This window comes from Lissotriton helveticus, chromosome 1_1, assembly GCF_964261635.1.
Source record: "Lissotriton helveticus chromosome 1_1, aLisHel1.1, whole genome shotgun sequence".
NCBI lineage: Eukaryota > Metazoa > Chordata > Amphibia > Caudata > Salamandridae > Lissotriton > Lissotriton helveticus.
Window position 1 is genome coordinate 1,957,166,007 of NC_136057.1, and position 12,239 is coordinate 1,957,178,245.

General features: G+C 43.9%; 1 protein-coding gene across 2 annotated transcripts in view; it reads left to right on the forward strand.

The window, feature by feature from the left end:
* Positions 1 to 12,239, forward strand: part of DENND1B (DENN domain containing 1B) — a 1,337,878-nt gene that overhangs the window by 832,626 nt on the left and 493,013 nt on the right. The window lies entirely within an intron of this gene.

The window sequence follows — 12,239 nt, forward strand, 5'->3', positions numbered from 1 at the left end:
CCAAATGATTGTGGGCCTAATGTGAAATTAATGTGGCATTCTAGAGACTTTGTAAGTGGGGTTCTCGTTTTCTCCTTAACTAGACCATCAACTCCTTAAGCCATGCTATCGACAGTGTGGTATATTCTTCCAAGCATGATCTTGATGGCATCTTTTCCAATAACAGCCATCTGAGTTACACAAATACGCTCCCAGTTATCTGGTCAGATCACAGGATAGTGTTTTTTGAGGTGACATCATTAGTTCAAGATATTCTGAAACCAGGGCTGAAACAAACAACCACCAGAGCATGGGGTCGAATAAATGCCAATGAATTACAAGATCAACTAGTCTCTACTGCCCCTCTGTTACCAGGAGACTTAGATGAGGCCACGTCGGCCTACACTACCTGGTTAGAAGCAGCGACAAACAAGCTAGCCCCATTTGAAAATTGTCCCTAACAAGAGGGTCGGCTTAGATCTCCGTGGTACTCCCAGGACCTAAGAGAAAGTAAACTTCTCTGTGAACATCAAGAAAGGGTATGGAGGAAAGAGTATAATGCCGAGGAAAAAAACAAATATAAACTCTGCCTATCAGACTATACGAAATTACTGCATAAATCAAAACAAGATTTCTTTGTAAAGAAAATACGGTCTGCAAAAAACTCCACCAAAGAACTATTTAAAACAGTTACAGACCTAGCCCACCCCCTTCAAATCCCGTTACAGCCAGTCAAGAGCTGTGCGATGAGATAGCCAACTCCTTCTTTAAGAAAGTTGAGGACATCTATGTCACATTTACAGGAGATATAAATCACACCCCTCAAATAAAGAAGGCCAATGGAGAAGAAGTTGGGAACACTATGCCTCAGCTCTGTAACTTCACACCTACTACAGCAGCAGATGTCCACACTATCCTGGTAAAAGTTAAATCAGGATCCCCAACGGACCCCTGTCCTCCATACTGAAGTTGGTACCTGAACCAATCATATCAATCTTGACAGTGGTTATCAATAAGATTTTTTTGGAGGGATATTTTCCAAGAGCCTGGAAGACCGCGTCGATTCTTCCCTTGTTAAAAAAGTCCAAGCTGGTTCCTTTAAAATCAAATAATTTTAGATTAATCTCTAGATTACCGTACCCTGCAAAAATCACTGAAAAATTATTGAACACCCAACTCAGTCGATTTCTAGAGGATGGACATATACTTGTGTCGTGTATTTCTATAGGTTCTGAATCAGTCCCCCTATTCCTGACCCTATTCTGGTTAAACTAATTATCAAGTTAACTAACAGTCAGCCCATGAGGCAAGAAAAGCCCCCATGATGCAGATACCGTTATCTGACGCAGTCACACTACGGCACAGGAACGTGTTATCTGATTAGGTCATAACGCTTGAGATCTAATTAGACAAGCGACATTCCTCCAGCCCCTGATAAGGCATACGACGTTCTCATAACAAATCAAACCTATGACAACCTGGAAAATCCGTGCGGCCATTGTTTTGATTTCACAGAGAACTTTAGTAAAGAATGTGCTAACGAGCAAGTCGTATGACATCTTTATTGACGTATCTATGTCCATCCTTACGTCAATCTCGGCACCTTTAAGGTATAAATATTGCCGACCTTGCCCTATGCAAACACACGCGTGGTGACAAGACGGAGCAGCCATACTTGCCGAAGCCGAGAGCAGAAGCAGACCCCGCTGGCGCAGCCCCGCCTTCCTGACGCGCTGAGAGACGCGCTGCTATCTCAAGCCGAGAGACCCAGCACCGGCGCTTTCGGGCAGCCCTCGCAGGCAGCCTGGAATATCGAGAGCAGAGAAAGAGATACCATTCCTCATTCATCCTAAATTCCAGGTACAGAACTGAATAACCCCTCACAGAGAATTCCTTAGTTATTCACTTGGCAAAAACAAACTTAACTTAAACTGTAACTTTCTATTCCCGCCCACGCATTAGACTTAGGTCAGGTACACGGGGTAGGCGTATTTAGAAACACCAGTTGAGTACGTTTAGTCAAATGTATATGTGTATGTAAATATATTTTAATCATTTTAAACATCATATGGCTCAGAAACCATATCAATGTTTTTACAGTATTATTTTATACGATTGCTTTTAATGTATGCACTTTACTTAACTATAAGTATTGCAATAATATCGATCCATTTCTCTTGTACGAGAAAAGAGACTGATCAATAAATAACACCTTTTTATTGAACACGCCCGTCTCTTCCTTTTCTCTACATTCTGATGAGACTAAGAATGCACGTACTGACTGAGTAAAATAATTGCCTTGTGCTCACACGACTCTTGAGATTGACTCTTGATTAGGGGAGAGCAAAGTTGTCATGTTCTATGGTTGTCAGAAACTAAATCCCTTCTTGTCTAATCAGGGAAGTTAATCCTTCCTTGAACATTCGAGAAAGTTTCTAGCGAACTCTGAGCTTAGCTGGCAAACCCAAAAATTAAGTCTAGTATCGACAGTAGTAGACCTAGTTAACGTCTGGCCTAGGCCTTTACTGCTGTAGGTACTATTCCAATGCGCAGAGCCTATTGGGAAAATAGGAGCTACACTACACTTGATCCCACGCAGTATGGTTTTAGAGGGAGCCATAGCACTGAGTCGGCTCCTAATAAATCTACTGAAGAAACAAGGGCCACTCTAGATCAAGGAGGGAATGGAACCTTGATCATGTTGGACCTCTCTGCGGCGTTTGACACGGTCCATCACAATCTGTTGATGGACCGGCTGCATGAGATTGGTGTCACAGGCAGGGCATGGAAACTGATCAAATCATTTTTAGCAGATAGAGTGCAGACAGTTACTTTTGGCAACTTCTCTGCTAAGTAATTTTCCCTCCCCTGTGGAGTCCCACAGGGATCATCTATGAGCCCCACTCTTTTTAATGTTTGTCTCCCAGCTTGCCCCCTCATTGGATCCTTTGGGTTCAAGCTTACCTCGTACGCCGATGACACCCAGATTGTTGTCTCTATGCTTCCAAATGAAACTCAGGAGCCAGCACGTCGTTTCCACGACTGTATGACAGCTGTGGGTGACTGGATGGCCCGGAATTGTTTAAAGCTCAGCTCTGCCAAAACAGAGGTGATACTGTTTGGAAACAACCCCCAATTTTGGACCCCAGCATGGTGGCCAGACTCTCTGGGCCCTCTTCCAACACCAGTCAGGAAAGTGAAAAACTTAGGGTTCATAATTGATAACAAGTTGTGCCACAAAGATCAAGTAAACTCAGTCGTTTCAACCACCTCTTACATTTTAAAATCATGCAAAAAAGTATTGGCCTATCTTCCTACAGAAAGTCAGAAGACAGTTGTCACGGCCTTAGCTATGTCCAGGTTGGACTATTGCAATGGCCTAAATGTTAACGCGCAGGAAGGTCTTTTACGGAAACTACAACTCGTACAGAATGCAGCAGCTAGACTGCTGTCAGGCACTCCAAACCATGAATCGATTTCGGCAGTAATTAGAAAGCTACATTAGCTGCCTGTTAAGAAGCGAGTTTTGTTTAAGGCCTTATGCGTTACTCATAAATCACTCCATTTCACGGGTCCAAACCATCTGATCCAAAACATCAACTGGTATGTTCCTACAAGATCCTTGCGCTCTTCAGAAGCCAAACTCATTTGCATTCCATTGGCAAAAAAAACCAATTGGGGTGGCAGGAGTTTTTTGTAGGCGCGGCCAAAGTATGGAATTACCTTCCTCTCTCTCTCAGAGGCATAACAGAGCTGATTGTTTTTCGGAAGGCCCTGAAAACCTGGCTGTTCAACTCATAATGCTCAAAGTAACTCCGTGACCAGGCCTTAGGTGGACATCTTACATAGCGCCAGGACGCCCTTGGGTAGCAGCGCGCTTTATAAATGTCATTAACATTAACAATGGTTGGTTCTCCTCTGGTGAAAGCTGTGATGATTTGAATTTTGATTCTGCCCGTGATTAGGGATTACCCTCCTTGACTTTGTTAGACAGGATGCTGTGGCCGTATTGCGAGAGAGGAGAAATAAGGGTTGCGGTACAGATAAAGCCCTAGATCTATGATTGTAGACATCTCCATTCTGGACATTACAGAAACAGAAAAGGTCGTTATAATGCCCATATTCAGTGTAAACTTCTGTCAATGAGATTTTAGCAGTGAAAATGACCAAGAAACCGGTTTGTAGATCCTCCATGTCTGTATGTTGCTAATTAATCAAATAAGACATTACTCTCTCTACAAGTAGGTCGTGAATGGCACAAGCTGTGGTCACATTCATTATTATCAATTCAAAGATAAACTCTCAGCCACACCATTTAGCAACCTGCAGATATTGCTGGGGATGGTTCATTAAAACAAATGATCCCATAAATCCTAAATATTAATAATCCTCTAGCTTTAAAATATTGAATGGGATGCCAAGCTATGAGCATTGGATTGCTACATAGACTAGGGCTCCAGAGTCAGTTTTACCCTATATTGCCATTTCTAAATATCTGAGGTGAGTTATATTGTTCCATAGCTATGTATATTTGGTATATTGTGGAACTCCAAACTCCCTGTGCATTTAAACCAGGTAAGGCTACTAGATTTTTAAATTTCTCTCTTTTGAAGTAAAATGGTTCAGGGAAGTTGAGCGAGCCTTTAAGGGGTGTAGATGTTTAGAATAGTATTTCCAAAATGCACATTCATCATTATGAGACCCCAGTGCTAAGTCACTCTTATCACCTTGCGAAGCCCAATAGTAATATTTGAAATCCGAAAAGGCTGAGCCACTGCATTTCAGTGGAAGTTTCATAAATATAATTTAAGTTAATCACTGTATCGTCATTGAGGGATATTTGAAAGCCTATATGTGCAACTACCTCTACATATCTTTAGTCACCAGAGTGTGCAGTCTCATTATATTAAAAGTCTGTATTATTTTTATTCAGCAGATATCAATAAAGGCCTTTGAAGACAGAAGCTTCAGCTTCTATTGTATTTAACACAGGAGGGGCCAGATATGGAAATGGAGATATTGTCAGCACATGCAGTGCCTTTCCTTCCATTATTGTTTGAATTAATAATGATCTATCTATGCTGCACACCAGAGTTCCAATTGTGGAGCAAATAGGAGAGGGGAAGCAGTGGAAAGTTCTCCATAGAAACTTGGTGTATAAAAATTGCCTTTAGCATTTCCCTTTTCCAACTACTTGTGCCAAGGTTGCCTCCAACAAAATGTGTATTGGTTTTATAAATTGAGATCTAAACCACATCTTTGTCACTGTAAACCAAAGAAACGGCTATGAGAGCCTGGTGTAAACCGAAGAAACGGCTATGAGAGCCTGGTGAACACCTTTTCGGCATCTAACAAGATCATATGAGTAACCATCGGTGTGTGAAAATGGCAGTGGCCATGTTCACTTCAGCCATGGTGTCTCTATTAGGTATGCAACTGTGCCACATAGGTGAAACAAGCAAGTGCACCACAGCTGCCAAACGATTAACCAAAACGTTTAAATATTTTGCATCCGTGTTAATTGAAGATATCAGGCGGTAAGAACCACATTTCCCTTAATGCTTGTTATTTTTTTTAAATTACAGCCAGATCGAATTCTCTCCATATTGAAGGAGCCTTATTCACTTTAAGACCATTGAAACATCCAGATATATCAGGGCCAATGTTTCGATGAAGATTTTATAAAACGTAGATGGGATCAAATTGGATCAAGCCTTTCCAGCATAGAGACGTTTAATTAATAATTCCTTTGACAGTTTCCTCTAGCATAAACAGTTGCTCAAGCAAGACAGATATTTTAAAGCTTGATGTTTGTTTGCCCAACTGTGCCCAGTACTTCTTGGGGAAATCTGCGGAATTTTTAAGTCGTCAATATAAAGCATCAATTGAAATTCTCAAAGTGCTTCTAGGATTTTATGCAGCTGTATTACATTTTTGTAAAAGATTGCTTTTGTTAAGTTCTATGTCTCATTCTCCTTTGTCATAAGTGCCAACATCTTACCCATTAATTAGCTCACTGCATTAAAAAAAAATCTGCGCACTGTTTTTGGGGGCTTTTCATATATTTTCGATCTAAGTTCATTGAATTGAAATTGATGAGTAGCAACTGTTTATGTATCCTTGTCTCCCAAATGAACGATTCCTGATTGAGAATGTCATCCACGTGTTGGAATTGGAATGTTATAATTTGCACAGACAGTTTTTTGCCTTTGTGCGTGAGTTGTCCTTATGAATTATAAACCTTGGTGCAGTGTCGCAAGTTCTTGTGTTCAGTGTATCCCATAACATATTTGTACTGCATGACCCTCTATTATCTTCCACAAACCCTGGGATAAATTACTTCATTTTAATTTCGTAGTCTGAATTTTCAAACATGATTTGGTCGATTGTCCAGCTCCTCATTTCATCTTTATTTTCATACATTGTCCCCAGTAAATCAGTGGAGACAGAATTATGATCACACAAAGGTTTCAGGGGAATCTGCATTTGTACTTGGTCTAGTAACCTAAGTTCACATAAGATCACATTAATACAGATTTAAGGGCCATGTGGTAATGAGTAATAGGAATAGCCCAGTTCTTAATTGTAGAGAAATTAACCCTCATCTCAAAATATTTTTGTTACGGTGAGACGACATAGTTTAGTAAGTAGCTTCTTTATTTCGTCTCTCAGCCTTCAACCACCTCCGCTTCAGCAGAGGCAGCTGTCACCAACTGACAGTGGAACGTTGGTGACAGAAGGAACAGCTCGTGAGAGGAGTCTGGGAGGAACCACTGCGGGATGAATTGGAGGGGAAGGAAAGATGAAGGGTGGAAGGGTAGGCAGGAAATAAGACATTATAACAATGTTATGATTTGCAAAATGCCAGCATAAGCTATTCCCATTTATTTATTTCTCATTTTACTAAAGTTATCCCTAACTGAGTTGAGTGGAACTTTGATTTCGCCACAGAAGATATTTGGGCCACTCCATTCATTCAGTCTCAACAGAAAATGTCAAAACTGCATAATACCACCGCCATTTGGGGCATAGACGCTACAAATAACTATTTGTTGTGTGGATTTGTAAACATGTGCAATTGCCCAGCAACCCCCACCATTAAACTTTACTTGTTTGCATGACCACAAAAATCCGCGTAAATCCCATGGCGACTCCTTTAATTTAAACACTTCTAAACTTCTCTGTTTATGGATCAAATCTTTTTATTATCATTTTTTAATATACCAACAACTACCGCCGACCTCTAAAAGCCCGCAGGGCCTCTAACCCAATGCGGTTTTATGCAATCAACCAGCGTTAACCTCTCTGTTTATGATGGGAGTTTAATTCATTAGCATTCCATGTCAGTGCTCATCTGTATATACCAGGCCTACTTTAGCTCACCTCTGAAAGCCATATGAGTAGAACACATTGCCTGGTCAGCTTATCATCAACAAACACTGTCCACATTTTCACGGGTTTTTGATGCCCTGAGTTAAACCCAGCGACCACTGCCCAACTGTCTGCTGTTTACATCGACCGTGCGTTACTTCAGCCGAATGCCTTTGTTCCTAATTGTTACTGTAACGTGCAACATTTTGTTCACAATGTTCATTCTTTTTATGCTCCCATCAGGCACCTTATTAATATTCGCTTGGCTCTTCATTCAGAAAACATAAATCTAGTGAGGCCCCTGTGCGCGTCTGGCAGCAAACCAAAAAGGGGCAGCTACAGGCAGACACGAGGCGGGTGTGTAAGATAGGGAGCTCGAGAGGGATGACTGTGTCAACAACAGGGCCCAGAGCACGCGGCGCAAGCGAGATGAAGGGACCACATCTCACCAGTTTCCAGCCCAGCAGTAGGGGTGCAATGGCGCTGGAGTACAGAGCCACTTCGAAAGAAATCCACAAAATAAATCGCCACTGAGATTGTGATCTTTTAATGTTTGGAAAAACAAAACCCTACTTGGAAAAACGAACTTTAAAAAAAAGAAACAACGGGAACGCATTTGAAGGGGTCTTTTAGGTGGTTTAGGGTTACATTTGTAATTGCATACTTTGGCTGTCAACTGATGCATGCATACCTGACAAGATGCATTTATTCCTACAATGTTATGCTTTCACTTTATTTATGAAAGTCAGGGATTGAACCTGCCAGAGATTGAGAGGTATGAGGAATTGACCATGTTATCTCATTGTCCGTGCGGTGGCCTGGGCACTGTTGCTGTTGCCCAGTGTCAAGAGACCTGTTGTAGAAATAATGTGCTGTGTCAATACACTGAGCCAATCATTCAAAATAGCAGGGGTCAATGTGCCACTCCCCTGTCCGCACTGCACCTCCCAAAACATCGCAGCCTCACTCCCTGGTTTTGTTGAACAGTTACTATGTCATCTCCTCTCCTCTCATCTCCACCCTCCTCCTCCCCTCCCCTCCCCTCCCCTTCCCTTCACAAAGCAGTCTACTAGATGAGACACTTCATTTCCCCACTGGATCAGATACAAAAAGGCAAAATGCCAAGCATGAAATACTTATATTGACACTTAAACTTCAGTCAACAAACTCGTCCCAATACTTCAATACCTGTGTAAGTTAACTTGTAGTAAGCGCAAAACATTTTGTGATACTGTTGTCCCACCATATATTTCATCTAAAGAGGTGGAGTATAGATTAGGCAGCCTTGCTATTAAGCAACATTGCTGGCGGCGGGCTCTTAAAAACGTTGAGACTTTAAAAAAAATTTTAACCAACCAAAAATGCGTCCCTAGGCAGTGGTGGTTGTGGGAGTGCAAATGAATGTATACCACTCAGGGTTAGGAGGGAAGTTATATATTTATTCACCCTGAGCGCCGGGAAAGACCGCTTCTTTCTCTGCCGCGGTCGGCGCCTGACAAGATGGCCGCCTTCCGCTTCCGTCGGCACCCTTCCGGTTCCGGCCCTAAAGACTATAGACCGTCACCACATATCTCCCCCCTTTACACAACAATAACAAGCACTAAGTCTTACTGTTAGTCCATCTCAAAGTCCTTGAATCTCTCTGGAATTCTCACCCTCCTTCCGGCTCTCGTCACCTTCACTCCCTCGCTTAGTTCTCTGCTTTGTCCTTCTGACCTCCGTTCCACGGTTCTTGCCTTCACGCTAATCTCCCCAGTTCCTTTCTCTTCTCTATCTTCGCCCTTCTCTTCCTGATGTCCTCGGACCTCTTTGTTATCATCTCTCGTTCCATCTTCCACCTGCGGTCTGCCTCCTTCCACTTGCTCGTTTCTCTGTCCTCCACGTCCTTCTTCACTCGTCTCCACATTCTCTATCTCCTCGCCTCCATCTGTTCTCCAATTCAAGATCTTGCTTCATTTAGCCATTCTGTCCTGCGACCACAATTTACCATCACTTAGCAGTGCCGATCTTGCATATGGTTCTAGTACTTGTAAGGGTGGTGTGAACTTGCTTTCCCCCTTTCTTTTGAGCGTAGGTATTTTCACCCTCACACAATCGCCTCTATCCAATGTCGCTCCTTGGACTCCATGTCGTTTGTTGAAATGTTCAGTATATGTTTCCTGTGCTCTTTGCAAGTTTCTTTTGACCATTTGCTCTGCACAACCATCTTCCTCCACACTGCATTGTCCTTTGTGAAAGGTTCTCTTCCCCTTAGCACTTTGAACGGGCTGTAACCCGTACTTCCTGGAGTGATCCTGTAGGCCCATATCATTTTTGGCAACTCCTTCTCCCAGTCCGATCCATCGTTGATGGCTGCTTGAATTGTGCCCATGATCACCCTGTTGAAACGTTCAACTTGTCCATTCCCTGAGGGATGATATATAGGTGTGTGCTTGACCTCTATGCCATTTCTTGACACAAATGCTTCCCATTTCGCAGACGTAAATTGTGGTCCATTGTCACAGATAATCACCTTCGGGATTCCCTCCTTGAGGAACGCATTCCTGAGGAAAGAATTGACGGCTTCAGTATCCATAACTTCCTGCACATCAATCTCCGGCCACTTGGAGTACTTGTCAATCAACACTACCACATATTTTTGCAGTCCTTCCTTGTCAAGAATGGGTCCCATGATGTCAACAGACACCATCTCCCAGGGTCCTTCTGGAATAGGGAATCGTCCCAAAGGAGGTCTCATTACACTTTGTGATTTGTCGGCCCTTGCGCACGACTCACTTTGCCTCACGTATCTCTCTACCTGGGAGTCGATGGCTGGCCACCAGTACATCTGTCTAGCCAAGGTTTTGGTCTTTGTGATTCCCTGGTGTCCTTCGTGCAGCAATGCTAGTAGATGGTCAATCACCCCTTGGGGGGGACTACCTTGTCATCCCTTAACAGGAACACCGGATTCTCTCCCAGTGACATCTCGTCCCGCACTTCCCAGTACCTCCGTAATGTTTCTCTGAGATGTCTCTTCTCAGGCCATCCATGGACGACATACCCTTTTATTGCTTCCAGATCTTCGTCCAATTTGTACGCCTCTTCCCACTATTGGGCACTTATTACTCCTTCCATGTCCTGGACTGTGGCCACCATGTAACCCTCCCATTTTGGGGTCTCTTGCGTGTCTGTTCCTTCCTTTGCTGCTGCCCGGGTCAGGAAGTCCGCTACCTTATTTTGTGGCCCTGGTATGTGCTCCACGTCGTACACGAAATCCAAAAGTCTCAATGTCATTTTGGCTATTCTGGGAGTGGCGTGGGCATGGCCACATGATGTCAGTACCTTTACCAATGGCTTGTGGTCAGTTCTCACCAGGAATTTTGCTCCCCACAGGTATTGCCTGAATCTCTCCATTCCCCACACCGCTGCCAACATCTCCTTCTCAATGACGCTAAACTTCTCTTAATTCGGCGCCAAAGATCTTGATGCAAAACTGATGGTGGACAACTCTCCCTTCTCCGATTTCTGCATCAACACTGCCCCCAGGCCTTTTTCACTGGCATCAGCGGTGAGGATAGAGTAGGCATCAGAATCAAACCCTGTTAGCGGTATCGTCGTACTGAGTTCTTGTTTCAGTTTGGTGAATTCTTCCTGTTCTTCCTCTCGCCATTGGAAGCCATTCTTTTCCTTAAGTAGTTGGCGCATGCAATGAGTTTTAGTGGCAAAGTTGGGAATAAATTTGCTATAGTACTCCGCCATCCCCAGGAATGATCTGACATCCTCCTTCTTCTCTGGTGCTGGCGCGTCCACGGTTGCCTGCATGTTGGCCCTCGTTGGCTCAATTCCTCTCTCGCTCACCTCATGTCCAAGGTACGTTACTGATGGCACCCCCAGCTTGCACTTGGACCATTCTGCCGTCAATCCGTTTGCCTGCAGGGTGCGTAGTACCTGATGCAATTTTTCATTGTGGTCCTGTTTGGATGTTCCCATGATCAGGATGTCATCTTGGAAGAACTGGACGCCATCGATCTTCCTGAAAAGTCTATGCATTAGATTTTGGAACACAGCAGCTGCAGATGCTAGCCCAAATGGCATCCTGACAAATTTGTAGCAACCGAAAGGGGTGATGAAAGATGTGAGGTGGCTGCACGAGGGATGGAGTTTCACCTGGTGGTAAGCTGAGGACAAGTCCAACGTGGAGAACCACCTAATACCTTTCGTTTTCGCCAACATCTCGTTGATGCGGGGAAGAGGGAATTTGTCGACCAAGATGTTTTTGTTCAATTCCCTCAGATCGATGCACAGCCTCACCTTCCCATTCGGTTTCTGGGCCACCACTAAGGGCGAGAGCCACTCCGAGCTTTCTATGGCTTGTATGACCCCGCTTTTTTCCAGTCTGTCCAATTCCGCTTGGACTGCCTCCCGACATCTGAGCGGGATGTTCCGTACCTTGTGCACCACAGGCGTGGCTCCCTCCTTCAATTTGATACGGTGTTGGTATTTGACCAGTTCACCTATTTGTCCATCAAACACCTTGGGGTACTCCCTGCGCCATGCTCCTGTGTCACAGTTCTGATCCATGTCCATCAACAGAATCTTCTCCACTCCTCCAGGGTTGAGTTGTATCCCCAACGCTCCCTGGTCCTTCCAACTGAGCACAGACGGGCCTTTCTCCGCCACGTAAAGCTTACACATGGCCTGTCTACCCCTGAACTCAAACAGCAAAGGGCAGTACCCTAGCATCGGTATCCTCTGCCCCGTACACGTGACTGGTCGTATATCCATTGGTCGTAGCTCCTCCTTCACCTTTGCCATGAATTCTCTGTCCCACACTTGTCTTTGGATTATGGAGATGGGTGCTCCGCTGTCCGCAATCATTTCTATGGACACTCCTCCTATCTGCATGTCCA